The following is an 8,777-nucleotide window of genomic DNA, read 5'->3' as shown; positions in this document are numbered from 1 at the left end:
ACTGTGTAGATTATTTGACTACTAGGTCAACTGTAAAGTACTGCTCGATGGCCATTTTGGAAATGTGTCTGCCTGTGATCTTGAGGAACAATAAAGTGCAAATAGTTTGACTGTCCGTCTGGAACGTATGAAAGTAATAAAATGTGTGAATCCATTATATAGACATAATTGCTGCCAGTCAGCAAATCTTACTTGTAAATTTTACCTGCTCATACCATTATACCAAAAGAAACGGTGAATTCACCTGCCCATGCCCCCATCCTGAAAAAAAAAAGAAAAAACAGTTAATCCAGCTGCCCAAACCATGTCCCGTGACCGGCATCACCACTTTTTGAAGAATTTAGAGAAGATTATTAAAGTAAAAATGATGTGATTAAATTTTATCACATATTAGAACTTGATTTGTAACTTGGTTAAATTAAGAATTTCCAACTTGTTTTTGCACTCAGTTCTTCTTCAAACTATCAGGAAAAAAAGTTTTGAATTAGGTTTTCCAGGCAAGAAAAAAGTTCTTACCCCATTTTTGTTTTGTTTTTTTACCTAAAACAAGATTACCTGAACTGTTTTTTTTTTTTTTTTAAATTTTGTTCCTGTTTTCATCTGTCACTTTTTGCAGTGTGCAAGGTCCATACAGAATGAGTAAAATGAACCTATTGGGTGTCTTTGGTGAAGATTGACAATGATTACACTATATGAGGTGCGTTTCAGTCTGAAATGCTCCCACAGCTTCACACATTTTCTTTTCCGCTCCGTCAACCGTGTGCCAAATTAACTTTGAAATGGATTTCAATGAGTCAAATATGGAAATAAAAATACCTTTACTGCTCATGTTCAATTTTTTTTTGTTGCCTTGAGACTCATATCAAGAGTATCTGTGATACTGATGCCTCCTGCAGGCTATTCCAGAGGTGCAGGCCATAATAGCAATATGTAACTGCTCTATAAGTTTTTGTTCCAGCTTTCATAATAATAAAATGCTGGTGCCAGAGGACCTCAAGGACCGCAAGCATTGATATGAAGAGAGCGGAATGGTTAAAAAGGTTGACATGTGACAGTTACAGTAGCAGAAATAAAATGAAAAAAAAAAGTTATTTAAAGCATCCAGATATTTGCCAGTCTTTTAAAAACAAATTCTTACCTAAAACATCCGCTTATATATATATATATATATATATATATATATATATATATATATATATATAAGTATGAAAAAGAACTATTGTGCAAGGTAGATCAGATCATCAAAATGCTTTTTATGTAAAGAAAATGTATCTGCTGTAAGATCTGTCACAGCGTAACCACAGAGCCAAGCACGTTGTGGACTCCAAGCAGACGAACAAGCTTGTAAACAGTTCAAGAGGAGTTTAATAACAAACGCTGCACGCAGTGCGTAGAAAAGTTCACAAAACATACAAATTAAGAAAGTACAACAAAAATGACCAAAGTATAACCAAAGTAGAGACGTAAAAACTAGTCTAGGAAATAAATACACACCAGCGCGACGTATTTGGGGCAGAGTCCAGGAGGACAACACACTGGGAGAAAAGTAGCAAAGAAAACTTTCACGACGGGAGAAAAACCAGAATACACAAAGTACAACAACAACTCGATATGGAATACTGCGACTCGACAGAAATCGCGGAAACTAGCAACCGTGGAAGGCAAGGAATAACCCGGCGTCCTTCTCCAGCTCTGGCCGTGCTTAAGAAACCCTCTAATGGCTGACTATTACAGTACAGAATAAGGGGATGAACAGGAGATATGACAAGCTCGGTCATAGGGTGCTTATGGGTTTCAGAAAAGGTTGTACGAGACTTTAGCACTGCTCTAGTGGCTTCCTGGAGTTTTTTTTTAAAATATGTATGAATATTAAAAAAATAAAAAAGATGGGGGAAATATATTTTTTTAACTCCTTGCCAGCGACATGAATTATTGTCATATAAAATCATTCTTGATGACACTCGTGGCCAGCGCTCCTCTTAATTTTAAGCTTATTGAACACCGTAGGAGTTAATTGTGACCATTTGATGGGAGTGTTGCTTTCAATAGTTACAAAAGATGTGATCCGGGGGTTGCCTCTTCCGATAATACTTGACAATAAAAGAGTAAATATGGTTTACAAAGACGCAGCAAACATTTTTAAAGTTTTCCAGGGCTGTACATTTCTGTCAAAGATTTGCGTCATAGCTGGTTTCTTTCCGTTCAGCGTGTATGGAGCTCCTCCAATGCTAATCCACCTTTGCACTGCACAACATATAGAATGCCGCTTTTTAGAACGCCTAACGGCGTCTGCCTCACGCCATTTGAATGACATCTGGATTGCTGCTTTTTTGGATTTACTGCTTGTTTGCTTTCTAATGAAAAGTTGTCAAGTAACAATGAGAAGTAGTCAAATAACAAAAACATCATAGGTACCTGATGTTGAGACGCCGTCCAGTTATGTCATAAAAACAGAAGTCACCGTTAAGAACACAATCCTGGCATAGGCACATACTGTTTTAAGTAACAAATTAGCTGTGTTCCAAAGGGATTTATGTTTTTTTGTCAGGCAATGTGTTTTGCTGCTCAGATCAGAGGATAACGTTCCATTTTTCTTTTTTGAAATCCTCAAAATAAAAATGACAACAAATATCTGATTTTTTTTTCTATAATGTTATCATTGCAACAAAATATAATACTTAAATATAAGGAAGTTAAACATAAAGCACCATCGTACAGCAGGGTAGTAACTCTCTGCTGAATCTATTTAAGGGAAAATAAACATTTAATCATGAAGGCTCAATATTGTAGCCAGCATAGTCATTTTAATAGTAGGCTCAAATCGCTAATAGAAACACAGCATGTGTCATCTTCTTTGTGTCGTCTTCTTTCATATATGGCTTTTTTCTTTGCGGCTACAGACAGATTTGTGTATTGTTTTTTCGTTCGCTATGGCTCTTTCAACATTTAGGGTTGCCGACCCCTGCACAAGACCAATTTCAAGCTACTGGCTTTCAGGCTATTTTAACGCTTGGGCCTGAAGGCAGTGTCAAAATTTAGTCTCTCACAACCTGTCACCGGACCTGATTAATGTGTTTTGACCCTTTGACCTATCTGCCAGGCTTCTCCGTAAGCATGATACCATCCATTTAGATATTTATCCTGTGAGACACCCAACATATCTCTAATATTATTTTATGTGCATCATTTTGTCATCTCATACGATCCCTTTCAGCTCCATACATTTTTTCATCTGTGCAGGGTGTTCCTAAACTCTTTATTTATTATTTTGTGGAATCTATCTGATAATTTAAACAGTCATTGCTGATTCCTTGGGTTTTGCTGTAAAATAGAGTGTATTACGTGGTTAAGGAGATTTGGGGTATTGTGAACAAAACATGACTACAATTATTTCCTCTAATTAGAAGTGAAGTGTCTGGAGTAAGTAATTTGTTCAAAAGAAGGAATCTTTTGAGTGAATTTGAGTGAACCTGAAGTTAGTTGTTCTTCCCTCAGTTATGACTAATCAGCAGCCAGTGTCAGCCAGGGGAGGGACTTTACTGAATGTACTTCCAAGCTAGTGGCATTAAAGAACGTGTTACATTTTGCATTCAAGACATTCAAGACATCAGTAAGTGAATAATACATAATTTCCTGTTCAGAATAACTCAGTGAGGGAGAATATTGCTTTCTGAGTGATTCTCTCAGTAGGGATTTGTGACGTAATGTGAGTGGTGTGATGGCAGACAGGTTAGCACGTCCGCCTCACAGTTGAGAGGCTCCAGCTCTGAGCTTGCCATGTCGAGTTTGCATGTTCTCCCCCCTCCCACATGGGTTGTCTCAGGGTACTCCGGTTTCCTCCTCCAATCCCATAAACACGTATGGTAGGTGTATTGGAAGCTCTAAATTGCCCTTAGGTGTGTTTCTGAGTGTGAGTGGTCATTCATATCTGTGTGCCCTGTGATTGGCGACCAGTTCAGAGTGTACCCTGCCAACTGCCCGTTGGGATAAGCACAAGCATGCCAGCAACCCGAGTGAGGATATTCGGCTATAGAAGATGAATGGATGGATGCAAATGTGTTACCGTTACTGTTGATGCCCATGGCAAGATGGGGCCAGTGTGTGAGGCGGGCAGTCGGCCACTCCGACTATTGTGTGTGGTTCTACTGTTTGTTTCACTTCTTCCACAATCTGTCATCACTCTGCTGGTGTATGATTGCCAAACACTGCTAGATTTCAAAATCACCCCTGGAATTATTGCCAAGTTTTGATCACTTTGGATGAAGGACTTTGCCCCCTTTTTTGCTGGACGTTCCTGTGTACCTCTGCCATGCTTCAGCTTTGCCCCCGCGGCAAGGGCGGCGCCACTGCCAGGGTAGGAGCGGCTGCTGTCTGGTGAGGCTGAGGGTTGGTGTGTCCTGATCTAGGTAGCTACCGAGCGGGACCTCACCTTAGTGTCACTCGACATTCGTTGGATTCTGTCGCTTCCTGGTTGGTGCCAGTGGCGGGCTCGGATCGGATGTTCCAACCCTGCTGAGCCTGCTCGCCTTCTGGGGAACCTGCGGCCTCTGCGCAGCAGGCCTTTCTGTCATCCATCCTCAGATGTCCAGCCGAGGAGGAGGAATTGCAACTTTTAAGATTGTTTTTAAATGCAAACAGTTATCACTGCCATCCTCCTCCACCAGTTTTGAACTCTGTTTGAGCTGGGACATTTTCACACGGTGCTGTGGTTTATCGGCCTACCAAATATAATAGACTTTTTAACCAACTTTTCTATGTTCTTGGCTGATAGTATGCCTAAATATGACCGGTTCCTTATTGTTGGAGAGTGTAAAATTTATGTGTGTTGCCCTGAAAACCCGTTAGTGTGGGACTTTTTAAATATCATTGACTCTTAACAGTCTGTACTTGGGCCTACACATGAATGTGGTCACACAGTTGTTCTTGTTTTATCCTATGGTTTGCCTGTTCTTAAGACAGAGGTCTGTGACGCCTTTTTCTCCGATCATATGTCTGGTCTAGCCAAGGGCAACTACCTTAGCTCATCTTGTTATTTCCAGCTGATGCCACACTTTCTCCACTACCATCTTCCTCCACTTTGGAGCAGTGGCGCTCCTCCAGGTTGCATTGCAAGTTATTAGTCCAAAGCCTCCTTTTCCTTGCTGAATGTTCCTTTTGATGTCAGTGTGTCTAAGAGGTGCTGATTCTTCCTCTACTGCTCTTGCGGTTCTCCACTTAAGCCCAGTAGCCGAAGTCGAGGCGGTTTCATTAATCCCTGGGTCTTTGGATTTGTTAAAGGTTATCTGCAAATGTATTTTGCACACTTGAACTACTCTGTTAAACTTGTGAGGGTCTCCATAAGACCTATGGTGATAAGGCAGCGCAGTTCTCCAAGCCCTTTATTGACATAGGCTGTGACTTGCCTTTCTAGCATGTCTACCATTGAGATGACCATTACATAGACTGCAGGTGGTCACAATGCCTGGGGTAGCAGGCAAAACTGGAAACACCAGGCCTTCAGCTTCCCATGTAGTTTGGTTTTGTCATTCGCCTGCATTGATGTCATTATACATTGCCCTGGTCTTTGTCTTTCAGGCTAGCATGATAGAGCCTTTCAAGGATTTTGACTGGCTGTTCAGATACATTGGGGATCATCATCAATGAAGAACTGCAAGTCAGTAAGCACTCCCTTCACCACTGAGATGCTACATGACTTAGCTGGTTAATCTTCATGCAGACCCAGCTAATTGTCTCTTCAAGTAGCTTCTTGGTGCATGAGACAGTGGTAGTGTGGTAATATTTTGGGCTCTGAGGGAGGGAGATGCCGGCCAGAGCCGAGTCTTTGTCCTTCGACAACCCATTCTGAAGCTCAGATGATGCACCCAGAGAAGCCCAATATTTTCCCCTTTTGTACCAATGTGTCGAGAACCCATTTCATTGCAGGTATTCGGCCATCTTTTGCGCATTGACTCAGAAAAAGATTTTGCCCTCCATATTATGTCGATGGGGTGGAACTGGCTGATGTTTGAGGTGTCCTTCTCCTTTGGGATGAGGATCCCACCTACCCTATGGCACACCTTGGGTCTGAACCTCTTCTGCAATACCATTTTCATAAGGCTCCAGAGAAACCTGCAGACGTCTGGTGTGTGCTCGTAAACTTTTGTATATGGCACTGTTTTGTGCAGGAGCTGGTTATGTTTGCGCACAGAGGATTGTCTTCTCCCCCTCTTTCCTCGTAAGAATGATGAAGATAACCACTTAAATTCAATCTAAGAACCAACTTTTGTGCAATGTGTTAGCTCTGCACTATTGTACTTGCACTATTGCCAAGTCGCGTTTCAGAATCATAAATAGAATGAACGCAAAGTACACGGACCCTTCTCCTTATGTTCATTAAAGTGACTCACTTCCATTGGTAGGGTGTCAAAGATGTATAGAAACCTCAGTACTATTTTCATTTTAGTTGATTCAATTCTTGAGCTAAAAGATAGATAAGGGATTAGATTCTACCTTTCCATATCATCCTTAATTCTTTTTTGGATAGGCAGTTAATCCCATTGATGAATAGCGGTGGTTTGTGTGGCTCCACCTGCCGATGATCAGTTAGTTGGTTGTGTCCGTGTTGAGTTGGAGATTGTCGCTGTGACACCAGACCACAAGGTCTGCCACCTCTTTCCTGTATGCTGTCTCACCCAACCAGTGATCAGCCCGATGACTGAAGTGTTGTCTGCTTAATTTATTATGCTGGTGGTTGGTTGGTTGGTTGGTTGGTTGGTTGGTAGGTTAGTTGTTTTGGGAAGCGACACAGTCATAGGTGAAGGATGTGTAATTCAGGGGGCTCAGCACACAGCCCAATTCTGGTGCTGGACGTGTTGTCGACTCTGACTAATTGGGGTCTGCCTGTGAGGTAGTTCAGCACCCAGTTGCAGAGGCAGTGTGCCAGACCAAGTCCAAGGAGCTTGTCAATCAGTTTGTCAGGGATGACTGTTTTGAATGCTGAGCTGTCATCATCGAAGAGCATATGTGACCTAGTCCTCTAAATGTGTGAATGGCGGTGCTGACTGCATCATCCGTGGACCATTTCTGTCGATATGTAGGGGGTCAACGGTGTCTGGAAGGGTCTTTTTGATATGTGTCATGACAATCCTCTCATTCTGATTGGGGTGAGCACTATAGGTTAATAGTCTTCCAGGCAGGTCACGGTGCATTGCTTGTGGAAAGGCATTATAGTGCTGGCCCGGAAGAAGGTGGGGACAGAGGCAACTGCAACTGCACAGCAAAAGACAGAAAGGCTCTCCAGCGTGTGATGAAGTCCTCACAGTGCATCTGTAGAGCAGCTTTAACCTCACTGCAGGACATTTACCACACCAGGGTTCTGCAGAGGACACGCAACCTCATCAAGGACAAGATACATCCACAAAACAATCAGTTCAAACTGCAGCCATCAGGTAGACACTACAGGAGCTTGAGGACCAGGACTACCAGGCTGGCTAACAGCTTCTACCCACTAGCCATCCAGGTTCTCAACAAATCTCTCACAAACTAATCTACCTTTTATTACATGCATAAATTATATTTTGCACTAATACACTAATGTTTTACACTACATGATGTTTGCACTATATTATTGGCACCACTGTTTTTGTTTTTTGGTTGTTTTTGCTATTTATTGCTATTGTTATTGCTATGTATTTATTGCTCGAACATGGATTGTAGTCTGCTACTCGGGGAAGTGATCCGAATAAGAATTTCATCGTGTGCTATAATAATACTATACATCGAAGAATAAAACTCTTGAATCTTGAGATAATTGACCTCTGACTATTTTGTTAAAACCTTTGCATAATTGTATGAAACTGTTTTCTGTACATTCATTTTATATCCAGATTATATGCCAAACTGGGCAAATCATTGCATAAGTTTCAGTAAAGAGAGAGTCGGGTGTCCCGAATAAACCAAATTATCTTTAGTGTTGCATGCCAATTTATGCTCCGTACCTGTTACATGCCAATTTATGCTCCATACCTCTGATAACACCTCTTATGTCTCAATTCTTCCTAATGTGTTGGGCTAACGGTTATAAATCAAGTGCAAAGAGGAATGGTGACCATGCACAATCCTACCTTGAACCCGTCTCTAGAGTAACAGTTTGATAAATATCCGTTGACTTTGATTCTTGCTGTGAGGTTGTCACACAACGCCTTATAGTGTTTATTGCATTGTTATGAAAACCACATTTATGCAAAACTTTATAAAGAAAATTCCAATTAGCTGTATTAAGTGCCTTCTCTGCATCTACAGTGATTACCAGAGCCTCAGTTTTTTTTTTTTGTTTTGTTTTTTTTTTTTTTTGGAAAATAGTTCATGACCAATGTTCCCTCTAATTTTCAATGCACCTGAGCATTCACACAAACTCCCTGAGCAGGCTTTGGACCACGGTGAGCAACTTCTGACATGCACACAGTGAGTCACCGTGCACATATCTGATGCTCCTAAAGTGACCGATATCACATAATTCACATTTTTCATTCATGAGCAAGGAAGTTGAGGGGGCTTTTGGGTATTTTAGCCCATCGTTTATGAAGGGATAGCTGAGGTGAAAAGCGTTGTCAAGGACCAGTAAGGGAGAACGATGCATCTGTGATTGACATGTTTGTAGTAGCCAATTCACAGCATTTCACTTAACAGAGTTCCTTTAAATTTTATTTTTTGTAATTGCCAAGAGTTAGAAAGCTATCTATTTTTTTGTGGGTTCTTTTGGCTCACTGCCCAATGAACATTTATGTTACTGGCCCTTT

The sequence above is a fragment of the Hippichthys cyanospilos genome, chromosome 5 (assembly GCF_059441005.1).
Source record: "Hippichthys cyanospilos isolate Australia breed blue-spotted pipefish chromosome 5, RoL_Hcya_1.0, whole genome shotgun sequence".
Taxonomy (NCBI): Eukaryota; Metazoa; Chordata; class Actinopteri; order Syngnathiformes; family Syngnathidae; genus Hippichthys; species Hippichthys cyanospilos.
This window is presented reverse-complemented; position numbering follows the sequence as displayed.